This window comes from Siphateles boraxobius, unplaced genomic scaffold (assembly GCF_051911475.1).
Source record: "Siphateles boraxobius isolate OS27281-9 unplaced genomic scaffold, OSU_SipBor_1 130, whole genome shotgun sequence".
Classification (NCBI taxonomy): domain Eukaryota; kingdom Metazoa; phylum Chordata; class Actinopteri; order Cypriniformes; family Leuciscidae; genus Siphateles; species Siphateles boraxobius.
This window is the reverse complement of record NW_027508734.1, coordinates 45,937,171-45,956,476: the sequence shown is the minus strand read 5'-3', so window position 1 is coordinate 45,956,476 and position 19,306 is coordinate 45,937,171. Positions and strand designations below refer to the sequence as shown.

At 50.0% G+C, this 19,306-nt stretch overlaps 1 long non-coding RNA gene across 1 annotated transcript in view; it reads right to left on the bottom strand.

The window, feature by feature from the left end:
- Window positions 1–206: 206 nt before the first annotated feature.
- The window catches only part of LOC143737770 (uncharacterized), a 90,706-nt gene continuing 71,606 nt past the window's right edge, over window positions 207–19,306 (bottom strand). The window contains exons 2-3 of the long non-coding RNA XR_013203709.1: window positions 5,985–6,032; window positions 207–423 (exon numbers count right to left, since the gene is read on the bottom strand). This is a non-coding gene — a long non-coding RNA (uncharacterized LOC143737770). The remainder of the gene's footprint in view (window positions 424–5,984; window positions 6,033–19,306) is intronic.

Below are 19,306 nucleotides of genomic sequence, written 5' to 3'. Positions count from 1 at the left end.
GGTCTGTTTTCTGGTGTGCTTTATAGCTTCCTGCTCTATGACGTCACCCGCCTATGACGTCTCGCTCTTCCATTGGACTGATTATACACGTGCTTCACAACGCAATCATGCAGAGCGTTCCCACCGCGTCTCAACGTAGCTCGAGTTCCCTTGAAAGGGAACTGTCTAGCTTAACTAGCATGGATACACATCTTAAAGAAGGTCTGGTGAAAATGATCAAATAGATGACACAGTTACTGATGAATCATGAATTTGGGCAACATTTTTTATAAATAAAACCAAACTGGAAAAAAATCGGAGTTGTTAATTCATCTTTTGCAGACTGTATGGCAAACTCATTATTTTCTGAATAATCACAAGCTGTTGCTGCTCTTGGAGCTGCATTAGACAGATCTACAGTCTTGTTATCATCGACTTCAGTTACTGAAAATTTTCAAGAAGAGCATAGTAGAAACACATGAAGATTGAAGATCTGTTTCTATATCCATGTCTTTGAACTATTTATAAGATGTCTGAGCAATATTTAGAAAAGTGGTCCTTCTGTGGCTTTCTGCTAGCAGTTACATTAGTAACTTGTTACTTGTTAAATATGTTCCTCGATTTTATGCGATAAAATCTCTGATGTGATAATCTCTGCTTCCAAATACAAAAACATACATGTACATGTTAAGTTATTTCTCAATAAAATAACCAATGTGGGTAAGCCATCATTTAAAAAAATCTGACTCCATCAGCGGAAAGAAAACGTCCCGGGTTACGTATGTAACCCTAGTTCCCTGAAGGAACGAGACGCTGCGTGAAACGCTGCGGGAACGCCTCTTGCGTTGTGCGTCATGAAGCACGTATGGAATCAGCCCAATGGCGAGACGGAACGTCACGAGTGACGTCATCGACCAGGAAACTATAAAGCACACCCCTGAACACAATGGCGACAGCTTCTGGAAAAAGTCTGAAGCAAGTCGATCAAGGGAATGCCGGGAGTATGGCAACGACACGCAGCGTCTCGTTCCTTCAGGGAACTAGGGTTACGTACGTAACCCGGGACGTTCCCTTCCAGGAACGTCGAGCTGCGTGAAACGCTGCGGGAACACTAATACCCACGTCGCCATAAGAGCAAGTGACCGACTGTGTGAATCAAAGATTAAATTCAGCCGAAAGCACCTGCGCCCCAGGGGTGGAGCTGAGGTCTAGGTCATAAAACCTGACGAAAGTATGCGGTGAGGACCAGCCTGCCGCATCACAAACGTCCTGGAGGGAGACTCCTGACAATAAGGCTTTGGAAGCCGCCATACTCCTGGTAGAGTGAGCTCGGACAGCCAAAGGTGAAGGCTGACCAACCGACTCATAGGCAAGTGAGATGGCCTCAACCACCCACCTGCTCACCCTCTGCTTAGACACTGGGGACCCCTTCTTAGGTGGTCCAAAACAAACGAACAGCTGTTCTGATTTTCTCCACAGGGCAGCTCTGTGGACGTAAGCATCTAAAGCCCGAACAGGGCAGAGCAGATTAAGTTTTTCCTGATCAGATGATGTAAAAGGAGGAGGACAGAAGGCCTGAAGAACTATAGGTCTGGCCACATTGGTAGGAACCTTAGGGACATAACCTGGCCTGGGGTGGAGAAAAAACCTTCACCATCCCAGGTGAAAACTCCAAACACGAAGGAGCAACCGAGAGAGCCTGAATATCTCCGATTCTCTTAAGAGAAGAAATGGCAAGGAGAAAAATAGTCTTCAAAGTAATAAACTTATCAGCAACTTTTTCAATAGGCTCAAAGGGAGCTAGGGAAAGACCTTATAGGGCGATAGCTAAGTCCCATGCTGGCACCCTCGTGCGGACTACAGGCCTCAGCCTCAAAGTACCATGCAGAAAGCGAGTTATAAATGGGTGTCTCCCCAGAGAGACTCCACTGAAAGGGACATGGTAAGCAGCAAGTGCCGCCACATACATCTTTAGTGTGGAGGGGGATAGCCCTGAGGAGAAACGCTCCTGCAGGAACTCCAGCACTGCACCCGCTGGGCAGTTAACTGGGTCCAACAGGTGTTCTCCACACCAAGAAGTGAAGAGCCTCCACTTCAAGGCATATAACCTCCTCGTGGAAGGAGCTCTGGAATGAAGGACGGTCTCAACAACCTCGGTTGAGAGACTAGCCCCTACGAGTTGGGCCCCCTCAAAGGCCAAGCCCATAGCTTCCACAACTCTGGGCGGGGGTGAAGTATCAACCTGCTCGCCTGAGAGAGAAGGTCCCTCCTGATCGGAATCTCCAGAGGAGAGCCGTCTAGAAGAGACACTAGGTCCGTGAACCATTCTCAGGCCGGCCAAAACGGGGCTTCCAATAATAGACTGACCCCGTCCAGGCGAACCCTCTCCAGAACTCCTGGGAGCAGAGCAATCGGGGGAAAGGCATACAGGCGTGACCTCGGCCACGCCTGCACCATAGCGTCCAACCCCAGCGGGGCTAGATGACTGAGAGAAAACCACAGTGGACAGTGTGATGTCTCCCTGGACCCAAATAGGTCTACCTCGGCACGACCATACTGCATCCAAAGGAGCTCCACCACCTCGGGGTGGAGTCTCCATTCCCCGGGCCTCGGCCCCTGCCTCGACAGGATGTCCGCTCCCCGATTTAAATACCCCGGGAGATAAATCGCCCTCAATGAGAGAAGCTTCCCCTGGGACCATAGAAGGATCCGGCGAGCCAGATTGTATAACGGGCGAGAGCGCAGACCCCCCTGATGGTTTATGTAAGAGACCACCGATGTGTTGTCGGACCGGACAAGAACATGATGACCTCTCAGGTCTGGCAGGAAGTGCTTCAGAGCCTGAAACACTGCCAACATCTCTAGACAATTTATATGCCAAAATCGATGATGGTCCTGCCACAGACCCTGGGCTGGGCGACCACTCATGATCGCCCCCCAGCCTGTGAGGGAATCATCTGTCGTTAGCGTTACACGACGACAAAGAGCTCCCAACACAGGTCCCTGGGACAGAAACCAAGGATCCCTGCACATGACCAGAGCACGGAGACAACTCCGTGTAACTTTGATCACGCGGAGGGGGTTTCCACTCGGGGAGAACCCCTTGGTCCTGAGCCACCACTGTAATGGTCTCATGTACAGCAGGCCGCAGGGTATAACACTGGACGCTGCTGCCATCAGACCCAGCAGTCTCTGAAACTGCTTTACAGTGAGCAACTGGCCTAGCTTTACTCTTTTTACAGCTGAGAGAATCGAAGCGATGCGGGCAGGCGACAGGCGAGCCCGCATTGCCACAGAATCCCATAGTACCCCCAGAAAAGATGTTATCTGTGATGGAGATAGAACACTCTTTTTGGCATTCAGCCTCAACCCCAATTTTTTTTTTTTTGATGTGTGCGAGGACGACATCTCGATGCCGAGCCGCTTGCTGCTGCGATTGAGTGAGAATCAACCAATCGTCTATGTAGTTCAGTATACGAATGCCCTGGAGCCGCAGCGGGACTAGCGCTGCGTCCATGCACTTCGTGAACGTGCGGGGAGATAAAGCTAGGCCAAACGGAAGAACACGATATTGGTACGCTTCGCCCCCGAAAGCGAACCTCAGGAACTTCCTGTGTTGCGGAAGGATGGAGATGTGGAAGTATGCGTCCTTCAGATCTATCGTGACAAACCAGTCCTCGGACCAGTTTGACTCCTCGCTGGGAGGAGGAACCCGTTCTATAGCCTCCTTTTGAAGGAGCGTTTTCACCTCTTGTTCCATTACCAGAGCCTGCTCGGAGCCCACCACGGTGAGCAGGACCCCGTTGAATCGAGGAGGAGGAGATCTGAACTGAATGGCATAACCCCTTTCTATCGAATGCAGAACCCACTGAGATATTTTTGGAAGACTTTTCCTCTCTGCCAGAAAATCTACTAAGGGTACCAGCCTCTCGAGGCTGGTCTCTGGAATATTTTGAGCAGCAGACACAGCGCCCTGTAACGGCGCACCGGCAGGGGACGACTGGTCTGACTGCTCTAAACCCCTCCTCAGAGGGGGCGAGCGTCCCTCGGGAAAGCGCTCGCTGGGCCCGTCTGCGCCCCGACACGAAGGCGGGGTTGGCAGAAGGGACCCCTGAGGGCACCGTGAGAGAACGGGCACCGTCTGAAGCGGTGAACACCTCCCTCTCACGGTGGGGACCACCCTCAGCATCCTGACACCAGTGGCGTCAGGACTTCTTAGACGAAGCCTTCCTAGCCATAATGACTGTCCTCAGATCAGTCTTACCACTAGAAGGATTCGCCTGAGACTGTCGCGTCTGTTCCCACTGTTTAGAAGGGGGGCCACGAGACGCGACACTCTGCCTTTGTTGCGCCCTATGTGAGGAGTTAGTCGACGGCCTGGTCTGCCCTCGCCCAGCAGACCCTGGGACATGAACTTTAAGTGGGAGGAATTTTTGAAAAGCTGCAGCTTGTTTCTTTTCTTCCTGAAATTTATCTATGACCGTGTTTACCGCGTCACCGAATAAACCAGATGGAGAAAGTGGAGCATCCAAAAGAAAAGCTTTCTCTTTATCCTTCATATCAGACAGATTAAGCCACAAGTGTCTCTCTGCGGCCACCAGGGCTCCCATAGAACGGCCCATTAGTTTAGCCGATTCCCTGGTGGCACGCAGAGATAAATCTGCAGCCTGACGCAGTTCTCGAACCACGTCAGTGCTGACCTCCTCACTCTCACTCATATCTTTTAAAAGATCGGCTTGGTATGCCTGCAATATTGACATCGTGTGCAGACACGCCGAAGCCTGACCAGCCGCCGAATAAGCCTAACCCACCAGAGCCGAAGTATTTCAGAGAGGCTTGGTGGGTAAAGCTGGTTTCTTAAGAGACGAGGAAGACTCAGCAGAAAGATGGCTAGCTAGAGTCTCCTCCGCCTTGGGCATCGCCCCATAACCATATAACTTAGCCCCCGATATATTAGAATATGTGGAAGTCTGGGGGCTAAACACTCGATAACAGGCGGGTCTCTTCCACGACCTCGACACCTCGGTGTGGAGATCGGGAAGAAACGGAAGGCACCGCCGTGGAGGCTGAACGCGGGAAGGCAAAAATCGTTCGTCAAGTTTGCTTTTAGAAACATATTCCTGCCTAACAGCTGGCCAATGCTTAGTTTTGACACAGCACGAGTGAGCACCTCCATAAGCTCCTCATGTTCAGGGGAATGAGGTGACGAGTCCTCAACATCCCCTGTCTCAATACTGACAACATCCAGCTCCTCAGAACTGGATAGCTGCAGTATTGGTGCCTCAGCCTGGGGGGAAGAAACCGCAATGCGTGCTTCCACACCCGGAACTGAGGCACTGGAACTGGCAGGTAAAGGCTGAGATAAGGCAGAGCCCGTCTCAAACACCGCTGACAGATCCATTTGCGATCCCCACGACAGGCGCCGCCGCTCTGCCTCGACAGAAGCGGGACCCGAGCCGTGGGGAGCGCGAACCGAACCACTCTCCTCGAAGAGTGATCGGCGGGAGCGGAGCGTTCTTAATGGAAAACGCTCGCAATGCTCACAATCAGCCCCCTCGAGAGCTGACTGGGCATGCTGCACTCCCAAACAAACAACACACAGATCGTGTGTATCCCCACCCGTGAGAAAACGAGTACAGGGGGGAACACACTTTCTGTATTGCTGCTCGCTCGTCATACTGATATATGTGAATATATATATATAGTTTTTTAAGTGAAAAACTCCTGTCTAGCAATCACTAAGAACAGACAAAAACACAGGGACAGATTCACACACAGAGCGCTTGCTGAAGACAACAGAAGCTGTCGCCATTGTGTTCAGGGGTGTGCTTTAAAGTTTCCTGGTCGATGACGTCACTCGTGACGTTCCGTCTCGCCATTGGGCTGATTCCATACGTGCTTCATGACGCACAACGCAAGAGTCGTTCCCGCAGCGTTTCACACAGCTCGACGTTCCTGAAAGGGAACTATTTTATTCATCTGTGACAAATCAAACAAAAACTCACTGATGGATGGTAAAGCAGTGGTGTTAGGACTTGATGGTGCACTTGAAGCTGCAAAGAAACATAAACCAAAGCACATTGTAACAGTCACTGGCTCTATTTATTTTACATGTTCAAGCTAAGCATATTAGAAACATATTCAAACAGAACATGTTGTAAAGTCTTTGAACTATATGGTAGAAACATAATCAAACAGAACATGTTGTAAAGTATTTGAACTATAAGGTAGAAACATACTCAAACAGAAAGTCAAGCTAAGCATATTAGAAACATATTCAAACAGAACATGTTGTAAAGTCTTTGAACTATTTGTTAGAAACATACTCAAACAGAACATGTTGTGATGTGTTTAAACCAATTGTGTATAACAACAAATGTGTATAAAATAATGCATCATGTCTGACGTGGTGTACAATGTGTAAGCTTCTGCCATAGCAGGTGCTCTGGTTCCCTTTCATTGTCACTCCGAGTTACGTCGGATGACGACGAATGGGGTTTCGCTTAGAAAGCCTATCAACTTCGAGTATTACAAAACGAGCCAATGGCAAGGAAATGCCATGGGTCTGCGGAATTTGCATAGCGTAACACCGCCCTGGCTCCATTCGGAGCCAAGTTTTATTCTTCACTCCTTTAGCCATCTCTGATTTTGTCAGCTTCTTACGAGACGAGCAAACTCTCCAGTGTTGGTGTGATGGCGATCTCCCGGCGAGTGCACACTTCCTGCTTATCTGTACCTAGTTTGCCAGTGAGTGTGTTTCTCCGCAGGGCGCTTCAGCACTCAAGTTTTTCTCTCACGAAAGAGCTTACACGCGGCACGTCTTTTTAAAGATGCCTCGCCCGTGCACTTCTGGTTGCGGTCGACTTGTGTCTGACTCTGATGGGCACGAGCGCTGTCTGGTGTGTGCGGGCATTGATCACGCTAGAGCAGCGCTCGTGAATGACTCATGTTCTCTCTGTGGGAACATCACCATCGCAACACTACGATCGAGACTCAATGACCTCGCAAGAGTGAGAGCCCCCTCATCCACACCCCAATCTAGCGCCTCCACGAGAGGTTCTACTTCGGCTGGTGGCCAGGGTGATCTGAGGGTGACTGTGTGGAACAAAGCGCCATCTATCTGTCCGTGGCCCACAGCACCTTCTTCAGTGTTGCAACCCGCGAGTGTTCAGGGGATTGCCGCGGGACCATCTTCGGGTGCCCTGCGGGGTTCCATTGGCGGTCCAGAGGAAGATGCGATGCCCGTCCGCAGCCTGCCCCAATACATTTCTTCTCGGACGTGCATGATGAATTCTCGAAGTCCTGAAAGACTCCCATGTCTTCTCGCGACCGCTCGTTGGTTTCATCGCCTTTCCTCCCCTCGATGGGGCAGCTGCCTGTGGGTACACTGGGCTCCCCCAGGTTGAACGCTCTGTTGCGATGCAACTGTGTCCTCAGAGTGCTTCTTTTCTCTGCGAGCCTAAGCACCCATCCAAAGCCTGTAGGTTTTCGTCTACGTTAGTGGCGAAGTCCTGCAGGGCAGCGGGACAGGCGGCTGCCTCTCTGCATGCCATGGCCACTCTGCAGGTCTACCAGGCCCAGATTCTAAGGGACATGCACGAGGGTAGGACAGACCCAGGGCTCTTCGATGACCACCGACCCCGCTCTCCGGGCGACGAAGGTGACCGCGCGCTCCCTGTGGCTGGTGATGGTCGCGGAGGAAGCCGTAAGAAGGCGCCCCAGCCCTCTCCAGCCCTCCCCTGCTAAACGCCGGGCCAAGCGACGCTCCTGAGACGGGCTGCTCAGGGATGATGAATGTTACTTCTCAGGAGGTGGTAGCAGGACCACTCCTTCCCCCGGTGGAGGGCCGGGGGAGAATCTTTTGTTCTCCGCTCCCCGCTGCTCACCCCTGGGTGGGAAGCAACCTAATGTGGTTAAAGACAGAAGTAACATTTCCATCTCTGAGCACACAGAGTTCGAGGACAATAGGGTATGCCGCTCCCGGGCCGTGGACCCCTCTTCCTCCTCTGTCCCAGAGCCGGATGACAGTGCACACCGTCTCCGGACCGTGCCGCTCTCATCGTCCTCTGTCGTCAGCCCCCTGGCAGAGCAGACCCCCGTGGAACGTTTGTCCTTTCCCGGTCTCCCCTGTCACGGCGCGGTCAATGACTGTGCCCCCACACCGGGCCGCTATGCCGTCCACGTCTGGGCCAGTCATTACGCCTCACTGCACGACCGATGGGAAGTCTGTGGTTCGTATGACCCCGCTGGTACAGTCATTGGGAGCCTGGCTAGAACTTCCCAACCTGTCCTGCTGGGTTGCTCGGACGATCAGGCTCGGCTACGCGATTCAGTTCGTGCGGTCTCCTCCCCGCTTAAGGGGAGTCCGCTCCACTTTGGTCGGTGGCAATGCCCCTATCATGAGAGCAGAGGTTGCTACCCTACTGGCGAAGGGTGCGATCAAGACTGTCGCTCCAGCTGAAATGAGGTCCGGCTTCTACAGCCCGTACTTCATTGTCCCGAAGAAAACCGGTGGGTTACGGCCAATCCTGGACCTGCGCATTCTGAACCGCTCCCTTCACAGGCTGCCGTTCAAGATGCTCACCACCAAACGCATTTTTGAATGAGTGCGGCCCCTGGATTATTGGTTTGCAGCGATCGATCTGAAGGACGCCTACTTCCATGTCTGCATTCTCCCTTGACACAGACCGTCCCTAAAGTTTGTTTTCTAGGGGCAGGCATATCAGTACGCGGTTCTTCCATTCGGGCTAGCCCTGTCTTCTTGCGTCTTCACGAAGGTCGTCGAGGCAGCACTTGTTCTCCTATGGGAACACAGGGTTCGCATCCTGAACTATCTCGACGACTGGCTGATCCTAGCTCACTCTCGAGACCAGGTTTCCGAACACAGGGACCTAGTGCTCCGGTACCTAGCTCGTCTGGGCCTTCAGGTCAACTGGGAAAAAAGCAAACTTTGCCCCGTGCAGAGGATCTTTTTTTGTCGGTATGGACATCGACTCGGTCGCCATGTCCGCGCAGCTTACGAGCGAGCGCGCGCAGTTACTGCTGACTTGCCTGAGACAGTTCAACCTGCCGCCAGACCTTCAAAACTTTTCTACAGCCGGAGTGCCTCTGGAAGGAGCTTCCCGGCATGTTGTTGTTGTATTATACCCTGACCGAGGGCACGCTTGGCATGGATGCACTGGCGCACAGCTGGCCGCGGGGCCAAAAATATGCGTTTCCCCCAGTGAGCCTTCTTCCCAGACCCTGCGCAAGGTCAGGGAGGACAAGGAGCAGGTCATTCTGGTTGCGCCGTACTGGCCCACCCAGACCTGGTTCTCCGAACTTGTACTCCTCGCGACAGCCCTCCTTGGCTGATTCCCCTGAGGAAGGCCCTCCTTTCTCAGGGACGGGGCACCCTATGGCACCCTCGTCCTGATCTTTGGAACCTCCACGTGTGGCTCCTGGACGGGACGAGGCAGGTTTGAGTACCCTACCACCAGCGGCTACCATCACTTCCGCTAGAGCGTCGTCCACGAGACACGTCTATGCATTGAAGTGGAACCTCTTCGTCAACTGGTGCTCTTCTCACCGAGAAGACCCCCGGAGATGTTCGATCTGTGTCGTGCTTTCCTTCCTTCAAGAAGGGTTGGAGCAGAGGCTGTCTCCCTCCAACCTGAAAGTCTATGTTGCCGCTATTGCCGCACAATTTGACTTTGACAGACTTTTATTGTCATTCAGAATACAACAAGTGTATACAGAACGAAATTTCGTTTGCATAGGTTTTTTTTTTAGTTTTTTTAAACTTATGATCCCTTGATGACCTTTGACCATGATCCCATCGAAGGTAAGTCTGTGGGGAAGCACAACCTGATCGTCAGGTTCCTGAGAGGAGCGAGGAGACCAAATCCTCCTCGCCTTCCTCTCGTTCCCTCTTGGGACCTCTCAGTGATTTTAACTGGCCTGCAGAGTGCTCCCTTTGAGCCTTTGCAATCAGTGGAGCTTAAGTTCCTGTCAATGAAGACAGCGCTCCTGGTTGCATTGGCCTCCATCAAGAGGGTAGGGGACCTGCACGCATTCTCCGTTGACGAAGCGTGCCTGGAATTCGAGCCGCCCTACTCTCACGTGATCCTGAGACCCCGGATCAGATAAGTGCCCAAGGTTCCTACCACTCCCTTCCGGGACCAGGTGGTGAACCTGCAAGCGCTGCCCCTGGTGGAGGCAAACCCAGCCTTGGCACTGCTCTGTCCAGTACGCACTCTCCGTGCCTATGTAGACAGGACGCAGTGTTTCAGGACCTCAGACCAGCTCTTTGTCTGTTATGGTGGGAAGCTGAAGGGAAAGGCTCTCTCAAAGCAAAGGTTGTCTCACTGGATAGTGGACGCCATTGCTTTGGCATACCAGCAGCAAGGTCGACCGTGCCCCCTTGGTGTGACTGCCCACTCCACCCAGAGTGTGGCGTCCTCTTGGGATCTAGCGCATGGCGCCTCGCTAACAGACATCTGTAGAGCTGCAGGCTGGGCGACACCGAACACATTCACCAGATTCTACAATCTCCGAGTGGAGCCACTGTCCTCTCATGTACTCGCTTCAACCAGCTAGTACTGGACCTGCTCAGGTGTCTTTGCTTGCTTACCATTCCACTCCACGGACTGGATACGTGCGATATTCTCCTCAGGTGAGCTTCCCCGAAAGCCCTGAGTTCATCCAGCACTACTGACGTCGGCGCCAGTGTCTATTGCCTGCGCGTCGGCTAGGTGCCTCCCGTGTGCATGGTCCCTCCCCTGAGCGACCCCCACATGTGTATTTCCACTGTAATCCTCTCTGAGCATGTGTCTTTCCCTTGGCAAGCCACCTCGCCACCCCTGGGGTTGAAATATTCCACCTGCGGCTGGACACCCCAGTGTTTTTCCATATGCTTCCCTCCTGGTCATATGTGTATTCTCTAAGCCCCCCCCACCCCACCCCCCCAGTCTCACGACAGGGATCTCAGATTTATGCAGGGCACTGGAAGACAGCCGAGAAGGTGAAGTGATTAGACTGGTAACCCCCTTCGTCGTCATTCGACGTAACTCGGAGTGACAACGAAAGGGAACGTCTCGGTTATGTATGTAACCCTCGTTCCCTGAGTAGGGAACGGAGACGTTACGTCTTCCTGCCACTTTCCGCTGTACCCCGGGGATCGCCTGAGCTCAGTATTGGCTCCTCAGCAAAGAAACATATTTGCATGTTGCCAGCGTCCTCCTTTTATACCCACGAGGTAGGGCGGTGTTACGCTGTGCAAATTCTGCAGACCCAAGGCATTTCTTTGCCATTGGCTCGTTTTGTAATACTCAAAGTTGATAGGCTTTCTAAGCGAAACCCCATTCGTCGTCATCCGATGTAACATCTCCGTTCCCTACTCAGGGAACGAGGGTTACATACGTAACCGAGACGTTTTCCACTTTTTGGTGAGCAAGAGTTCACCACGTCCGCCGAACGCTGACTGACCCTGCTACACACATACCCTCACACACACACCCAGGAACACTCATTTTTGACCATTGTGTTCAAAGTACCTTTCTAAATGTATGAAATGTTTCTCTTGTATGTTTCACGTTCCCCATGTGACCAATTGCTATAACTATAAGCTTTATGGTGTATAATCAAACTTTTATTTTTTTTATATTTTTTTATATATATTTTATTAACAGAAGCTCTTACAAGATGTTAATTGTGTATAGGAAGGATCCACATTGATACATTGAAAGTGGTATTTCACAAAAGGAATATACAGTGTTTAATCAAACTTGATCAAACTTAATCAAAGTTCTTCGTCGTTACCTAATTTTGTTTTAATCTAAGTTTCTTTCTATTGATCTACCTCAGTGATAGTTTTCCTTCGTTCAGTGTATTCACGAACTAAGCGAATTTAAGATTAATCATCTGTCGTACGAGCTGAAGAGAGCGCAACATCTACTTCCGTCCGAACGAAACTCCGGAAATTCAGCATACGCTTCTTTTCAAACCAAATGCACAAAAAGGGCCCATATCAATGCAAGTATAATCAAAAGGAAATGCTGTTTTACGGTTGTCTAGAACTTCCTAAAGAGCATTTGGGTCTCATTTTGAAGTAACTGTTTGAACTGTTCTGTCCTGAGAAGATCTCTCTCTCTCTCTCTCTCTCTCTCTCTCTCTCTCTCTCTCTCTCTCTCTCTCTCTCTCTCACCCTCTAACTTTCTCTCTCCAATATTTCGTATTGAAATCATTTTGTTTTTCTTTGTAATTGTTTGTTTTGCTATGAATATTTACTCCTGCGTGATTTAAGTAGTTTATGTAATCTTTAGTCTTGCTTTATTAAATTCCATAATCCTTTGAATTGAATCTGTCTCATTGTTCCATAAACTTGAAGTCCCTGAAAATGTCAATTTAAGCTACAAGCTCGATTTAATTGAACTATTGAAATATCTAAAGTGCCTTACATGAAAATATCCCTCCTAATGGCCATAGGAAGGGTATTGTCGCTGTTTACAGGCCGATAAATTGTTGTGATAAGGAAATGTTTGCCTCCTGTCCGACCGGACGGACAGATTGCGTGATAAACTAAATTTGAATCACATGAAAATTTACCCTCATAATTGAACTGATTTTACCGACCTATTTAATGATTACTACGAGCAATTGTTTTAATGATTCATATATGGTGAGACTTAGCCTTTTCCCTATTTGGGATAATCTAATTTGTGTATGTGATAATGCATATTCATGATCTTATGAATAATATTTTCCCTTTGAGTTAATAATTTCCCCAAAACAAGTCATTGTCGCTACAAGATGCTTTCCAACAGTTTTTATCGTAGTTTTTGTCCAACTCCATTGACTTGATTTGGATGTTCTGTGAGGTACGTTATTACTCCGCCGACGGCAACAGAAATGGGGTTGTTTGTATTCTTTCTGTAGTCTTCCAGTCGCGGTATCGTAGGCTACGCTATCCAAACATTGGTAAAGGTGCATTATCGCCACCAACTGGGCTGAAGTGTCTATTATTCAAGCTCTCAACGGAAGAATGTCCGGTTGTGAGGCGTTTGGAAAAATAGGTCCACAGTTTTAAAACGAATGGTAAAACACCTGTTGGAAAGCATCTTTTGCAGCGATTTTTGTGTGAGCATATCAGTGAACACCCCAGACCTCTCGGTGAGTTTCACGCCTTTGTAAACTAAAGTTTAATGCGTTTTATGAATGATATTGTTCCAGTGCCCCTGCCATTGTGGAGGTGGGGGGTGCTAACACAGAAACCTAAAATTCTCGGGACAGCAGCATTTGTCCAAATTTCAATCTTAACCGTTCTATTTCATCAGAAACTATCTTAAAACAGGGCTTTAAGTGTAAAGTACCAAACTTGTCCTTTAACTAGTGTAGCAGGGTGGAATAAGTCCACCTATTGAGAGAGCGTGCGCATGCGTGTGGTTTATTGGCTGCTTGTATGAAGTATAAAAGAGGTGGGTTTTAGCGACTGGATATGCGTCTTGGTATTGACGTGATGTCACGTAATCTGTTGCCGCCGAAGGTTTAAACTAAGTCCTTGTCTTCCTGTCTGCTGTGCGCTCGGTGCCTACTTATCAGGTATTTTGTTCAGCCGTGTTATAAACAAGTGTTGACCGTGTTTAGCTGCTTTCAGTGAAATATTCATAGCATGTCATTTACAGCGGCATGTTTCTGATCGGGTGGCTGTATTCCCGCATGGTGTGCGACCATGAACGGTTTGTTTACATTGCAATGAACATCTCGCAGTATGTATAATTATAGTTTTGTTGCTTTAGTAATCTGTTACTCTTTTTAACATATTGTTGTTCTGCTCTGCAGATCTAAGGGTCTTCCCTGCCTCCTAATGGGATTCAGCGTCAATATTAAATCGTGAAGCGTCTGATTGTGACTACCTTGCTGTTTTGCCTCTACGTCTAATCTTGTAGTAACGATAACTGTGTTTATTTTCATAAAAAAGTTTATTTTTATGAATGTTTGTTGTTTTTTTGTGATGTTCATAATTCACTCTGGGCATTGTAATTTATTACTGCTGAGAGTCTGAGTGAATTGTGTTTTTATTTGTTCTCTCAGTCATTTGTATGTTTCTTTTTGTGGTTGTGTCTTGTTGTTAAATCTATATTGTTTTATAAGTTGTGTTTCTGTGTTATTTGCTTTCCAGGAGCTGGAGTTTCTGGAGAGGGGAGGCTAGCTGCTATCGTGTGTGGTGGTTACTCCTAAGCCGTGTGTTTTCTTGTATTCAATCTTCACGTGTTTGTGTGTCTGTAGGCGTGTGTATTGGGTTACTGGGGCTCCTGTTAATTTGGTAGCTAGCCTGTACCTCCAGTTCCCTTTCGTTGTCACTCCGAGTTACGTCGGATAACGACGAATGGGGTTTCGCTTAGAACACCTATCGACTTCGAGTATTACAAAACGAGCCAATGGCAAAGAAATGCCATGGGTCTGCGGAATTTGCATGGCGTAACTCCGCCCCACCTCGTGGGTATTGGTATCGGACTCTGATGGGCACGAGCGCTGTCGAGTGTGTTTGATCATGCTTGAACAGCGCTCGTGGGTGACTCATGTTCTCGCAAGGGAACGTGATCATCACGTCATATATAGGTCGAGACTCGGTGAACTCGCAAGAGTGAGAGTCCCCTCATCCACCCCCCGATCTTCGGCTGGTGGCCAGGGTGACCTGAGGGTTACGGTCTGGAACAAGGCGCCGACTATGTGTCCGTGACCCCAGCCCCCCTCTTCAATGACGGTGCCCGCTAGTGAACTGCTGATTCCCGCGAGTCTACCCTCTGGTGGCTGATTTGGGACCAGTTCGGGGACGCACAGTTAGATCTGTTTGCCTCTCACGACTCGACCCATTGCGACCTGTATTATTCCCTGACCGAGGGCACGCTCGGCACGGATGCACTGGCGCACAGCTGGCCGCGGGGCCGCAAATATGCGTTTCCCCCAGTGAGCCTTCTTGCGCACACCTTGCGCAAGGTCAGGGAGGACGAGGAGCAGGTCATTCTGGTTGCCCCTTACTGGCCCAACCGGACCTGGTTCCCCGAACTAGTACTCCTCGCGACAGCACCTCCCTGGCCGATCCCTCTGAGGAAGAACCTTCTTTCTCAGGGACGGGGCACCCTATGGCACCCTCGTCCCGATCTTTGGAGCCTCCACGTGTGGCTCCTGGATGGGACGAGGCAGGTTTGAGTATCCTACCACCAACGGTGGTGGCTACCATCACTTCCGCTAGAGCGTCGTCCACGAGACACGTCTATGCGTTGAAGTGGAACCTCTTCGTCAACTGGTGCTCTTCTCACCGAGAAGACCCCCGGAGATGCTCGATCAGCGTTGTGCTTTCCTTCCTTCAACAGGGGTTGGAGCGAAGGCTGTCTCCCTCCACCCTGAAGGTCTATGTAGCCGCCATTGCCGCACACCATGACCTCATCGAAGGTAAGTCGGTGGGGAAGCACGACCTGGTCATCAGGTTCCTGAGAGGAGCGAGGAGACTAAATCCGCTTCGCCCTCCTCTCGTTCCCTCTTGGGACCTCTCAGTGGTTCTAACTGCCCTGAAGAGTGCTCCCTTTGAGCCCCTGCAATCAGTCGAGCTTAAGTTCCTGTCTATGAAGACAGCGCTCCTGGTTGCACTGGCCTCCATCAAGAGGGTTGGGGACCTGCACGCATTCTCCGTTGACGAAGCGTGCCTGGAATTTGGGCCGGCTTACTCTCACGTGATCCTGAGACCCCGGCCTGGATACGTGCCCAAGGTTCCTACCACTCCCTTTCGGGACCAGGTGGTGAACCTGCAAGCGCTGCCCTCGGAGGAGGCAGACCCAGCCTTGGCACTGCTCTGTCCAGTCCGCGCTCTCCGCGCCTATGTAGACAGAACGCAGTGTTTCAGCATCTCCGGGGGTCTTCTCGGTGAGAAGAGCACCAGTTGACGAAGAGGTTCCACTTCAACGCATAGACGTGTCTCGTGGGCGACGCTCTAGCGGAAGTGATGGTAGCCACCAGACCAGCTCTTTGTCTGTTATGGTGGGAAGCTGAAGGGAAAGGCTCTCTCCAAGCAAAGGTTGTCTCACTGGATAGTGGACACCATTGCTTTGGCTTACCAGCAGCAAGGTCGACCGTGCCCCCTTGGTGTGACTGCCCACTCCACCCGGAGTGTGGCGTCCTCTTGGGCTCTAGCGCATGGCGCCTCGCTAACAGACATATGCAGAGCTGCAGGCTGGGCGACACCTAACACATTCGCCAGATTCTATAATCTCCGAGTGGAGCCTGTGTCCTCTCGTGTACTCGCTTCAACCAGCTAGTACCGGACCCGCTCAGGTGTCTTCGCTTGCTCGCCATTCCACTCCACGGACTGGATACGTGCGATATTCTCCTCAGGTGAGCTTTCCCGAAAGCCCTGAGCTCCTCCAGCACTCCTGACGTCAGCGCCAGTGTCTATTGCCTGTGCGTCGGCTAGGTGCCTCCCGTGTGCACGGTCCCTCCTGTGAGCGACCCCCACATGTGTATTTCCACTGTAAGCCTCTCTGAGCATGTGTCTTTCCCTTGGCAAGCCACCTTGCCACCCCTGGGGTTGAAATATTCCACCTGCGGCTGGACACCCCAGTGTTTTCCATATGCTTCCTTTGGTTCATATGTGTATTCTCTAAGTCCCCCCCCCCCCCTCTGGGTTGGCATTAATTGCATACTTCCCCTAAGCTTGGGATATGCTTCCCAGTGTACTTTGGTATTCCTGTGATAAATGGAGTCCTTTGTCCAGGCTGACAGGGATCTCGATTTACGCAGGGCACTGGAAGACAGCTGAGAAGGTGGCGTGATTAGACTGGTAACCCCATTCGTCGTCATCCGACGTAACTCGGAGTGACAACGAAAGGGAACGTCTACGGTTACATATGTAACCCTCGTTCCCTGAGTAGGGAACGGAGACGTTACGTCTGCCTGCCACTTTCCACTGTACCGCGGGGATCGCCTGAGCTCAGTCTTGGCTCCTCAGCGAAGAAACATATCTGCTTGCTTCCGGCTTCCTCCTTTTATACCCACGAGGTGGGGCGGAGTTACGCCATGCAAATTCTGCAGACCCATGGCATTTCTTTGCCATTGGCTCGTTTTGTAATACTCGAAGTCGATAGGTGTTCTAAGCGAAACCCCATTCGTCGTCATCCGACGTAACGTCTCCGTTCCCTACTCAGGGAACGAGGGTTACATACATAACCGTAGACGGTACCTCTGCTGCTGGTCAACTAGCTTAATTTAAGTAGTATTGTTGTTGTTGTTGTGTGTGTGTGTGTGTGTGTGTGTGTGTGTGTGTGTGTGTGTGTGTGTGTGTGTGTGTCTGATGCAGATTGTGCATGTTACTGTAAAATTGATTCTAAGAATCTTGCTGTGATGTTTTTAAGTATTTATTGTACAAGATAAAGTGTACACTTTTCTATATGTGACCCACATCTCTTCACCCACTCTTTGGATACGAACCTGTGCGTCCTTAGGGCTGTTATTCCCCAGTATTCTGGGGTTGCGTAGTCGATCATTGTTTTGTTCATTATAAAGCGTCTACTTTCTCTAGAAGGAGAGTGTGCTCCAAAGTCCTGCTTTGCCACACTAGCATGGATGCACATCTTAGGTCTGGTGAATATTATCAAATAGATGACACTGTTACTGATGAATTTGGGCAACATTTTTATGAATAAAAACAAACTTGGGGGGGATCAGAGTTGCATAAGACAGATATACAATCTTGTGATCACTGACTTCAGTAACTGAATATTTTCAAGCAGAGCATAGTAGAAACACATGAAGATTTTTCTTGTTATTTCCATGCATTTGAACTATTTTTAAGATATCGGAGCAATTATTCATTATGCCTAGAAAGTGGTCAGTGTGTGGCTTTCTGCTAGCAGTTAAATTAGCTACTTGTTCAATATGGCCGCTATTTGTGCCAAATCCTTTCACAAGACTATAAGGAGAAGCTATCACACAATGTCCTGTTCTAGTTAATCAAAATGCCTTTCTTATTTTCTAATAAAATTAGTCTATTAAGATGTCTGTCAACTGGATAGCTCAGTCTTTCCCAGTTCTGTCCCATCTCCCTTATCTGACCCATCCATTATCTTAGTAGTATCTCTACTAATCTTGGTATTGAAGTCTCTACTAATGAGCTGATGAGTAGAAAAAAAAGTTTACTGTTGGTTTTTCCCTTCAAAAAAGGGCTGATAAGCTTACTTACCATAAGTAACAGAAGATAGTGATGTCCGGTTTTTGAACAAATCGTTGTAACATGGCGTAAGGGATCTGGAGAACGCTACACGGAAACTCAGAAGGCGTCTCAAGCGATGCGCAACTTCCTTCCAAAGCGCTCCAGCTAAAACACCACAAGAGGGCGCAACCTCCTCGCCTAACAAGGCCAGCACCACCGGTCTCTCAGCCCCGACCAGCAGCTGAAGTCCGTCACCACTCACGCTCAGCAAAGCGCCGACAGTTCCCAGAGAGGTGTGGTCCCCGACCCAAGATTGTGTAGAACCCCGAGCCTCGCAAGCCTTCCTGGCCAGAGAAGAAAGAAACAGAGCTTAAGTCCCGCCGAGGCTGGACCAAGCTCCAAAAGACTTCTCAAACATTTCCCAGTTCCCTCTTCTCAGGCGACTGGAAATGTGAATACTGCAGTAAATGAGTCTGTTATGAAACACGCACACCTGCAAACAAACTCCGTTTTTACGGCAACGCAAATAAAGCACAAAAAGTGTATTTTCTGTCTCCGTCATATGTAGGTCACGTGCCCGCTGTGAAGCGCGCGCGCCCTCACACAAGCACTGGTTCCACAGTAACTGCTCCCCCAGTTCATGCTGTAAATGTAGATCATGTGCCCACTCTGAAGTACGCACATCTACACACAAGCACTGCAAACACGGTCTCAAGCCCTCCCTAAGCTCAGGCTGTATGTGTAAAAAGTGTAGTTCATGCGCCCATAGCGAAATGCGCGTGCTTACATATAAACACGACCAACGAGTCTTCAACTCTCTTCCCGCTCACAGCGGAAGAGTTAATAAATGTAGAAAGGGTACTAAGGGTACACAAAAAAACTGTCCCCATAGTGTTAGTTCCCCACTGTGTGTTAGTGAGAAATGTGATAAAGGAGGCGCCCGCGGGAATGCGCGCGCCCCTAAGCATAAGCGCTGCTCATGCAGCACAAAACACACAGAACAACTGGACGGCCAGGTCCCTATATCACAGTCTCTATTCAACCCCTAGCTATGTGGGCCAAGGCCTGGGAGTTTATCCCCGGTATATCACAATGGGTGTTGAACATAATAAAACGAGGCTACTCGCTTTTCGCCGTGGTCATGAG